Source organism: Rhipicephalus microplus, chromosome 8, assembly GCF_043290135.1.
Source record: "Rhipicephalus microplus isolate Deutch F79 chromosome 8, USDA_Rmic, whole genome shotgun sequence".
Classification (NCBI taxonomy): domain Eukaryota; kingdom Metazoa; phylum Arthropoda; class Arachnida; order Ixodida; family Ixodidae; genus Rhipicephalus; species Rhipicephalus microplus.
Genome location: NC_134707.1, coordinates 31,774,020 through 31,775,487, shown reverse-complemented (window position 1 = coordinate 31,775,487; position 1,468 = coordinate 31,774,020). Strand labels below are relative to the sequence as shown.

The following is a 1,468-nucleotide window of genomic DNA, read 5'->3' as shown; positions in this document are numbered from 1 at the left end:
AGCGGGTTCTGGACAGTGCAATAAATTGGTGCCGACGACGTAGGAGTTTCCATGACGCCTTGAGGCGAAGTCATAGTCGCTCTATGGATAAGCTGTGCCGGTGTCTCTGGTGGTAGGCCTCGTTGGCGGCGGCTTGTTCTGTGAACTGGCGTGTCCACGGGCACAGGGCTTGTGTTCCGGCTCCTGGATGGGCTCTTGTGCATGGGGTGCGTCGTCAGTTGTCGTACCCAGCACCTCCACCAATCTTGTCACCAATCTTGTCTCACTCAAGGAAACCTTCCGCAGAACTGCTCGTCAAGCTAGGACAAAAAGAAAAACTGCTCCAACCCAACCTCTTCGTCCTCTTCCACACCAAAACCACGCGAATTCATGCGGCAATATCATATACTGCACAAGCAAGTCGCTGTCAGTGATCATGATTGTCTTCACTTCATCGCCGTCAGGGTCATCGTGATCATTATGGTATACGTTGGGTATCTTGCATTAGCTGTGTCGTGGTGGCAGAAATAAAATGAGTAGTCTGAGACGCGCTTTTATATATCGTCATGAAAATCGAGGAAATTTTTAGGGGTGGCTACGGCATAGTAGAATACATCACTTGCTCGTAGGTTGCTTCGCTTCTGAAAAAAGAAAACGGCACAAATTATGCACGCTTCCACAACCTAGACTACTGAGTCGTCAAAAAGCACTTCTCTTTTTTTTTTTGCAAACAATGGAACTCAAAGCAGATGCCTCAGTGCTTAAAGCGGTCAAGTAACGTAATTTCACTTACGACATTTCTTGTTCAGGCGACTACTAAGAAGCCTGCCACGATCTGCAAAGTATAAATTGCGAAAACGGGGCCCATTTAGGTATCTGATGCAGGCGCTCCTCTATTCTGTCACAATGTTACTATTACATATCACAAAAGTTGAGTTCATTTCAAAGTACAAGAGATCTAGAATTCTTGCATAGAAAATACTTTTCGCTTTTAGTAATTTGGCAGCGCGAAAACCGCCTCGGCCTGCGGAGTCGTTGTCTTTTATGAAATCAGTGTTCTCTTGACTTACCTCAGATGGAATCTAGAAGGTCCACATTACTCCATCTAAAAATTTAGTTTGATGACATGGCAACACTCTTCCGTGAAGAGCACCACATCTTGCTTTGAGAGCTGCAAATGAGTTTCAAATACAGTTTCAATTCTCTTCTTGCACATGACGCTCTTTATAACAGCCGGAAACCTGGTGTGAAGAACTCCCGAGAAGTGCTTTTTTTTTTATTTGCAATGAGAAGTGTTGCAGTCAGCTGTTACTTCATAATTCCTGTAAAATATTGTACAGATGTTAATATTCTTTTTCACTAGTGTTTTATTTCATGTCTCCTTATTTAAACTACTATTTTATGGAACTGTCGATGCCACCAGGGGGCATTCATTACCACAGGCACGTGTTTTTTTTTCTGTGAGGTTTCGATCACAGCAACGTACACT

General features: G+C 43.9%; 1 long non-coding RNA gene across 1 annotated transcript; it reads right to left on the bottom strand.

The window, feature by feature from the left end:
• Nucleotides 1-526: 526 nt before the first annotated feature.
• LOC142768441 (uncharacterized) lies at nucleotides 527-1,232 on the bottom strand. Its single transcript, XR_012885287.1, has 3 exons — nucleotides 1,050-1,232; nucleotides 773-814; nucleotides 527-620 (listed from the first exon to the last, which is right to left on the bottom strand). It is a non-coding gene; the product is annotated as an uncharacterized LOC142768441 (long non-coding RNA).
• Between the last annotated feature and the right edge of the window lie 236 nt (nucleotides 1,233-1,468).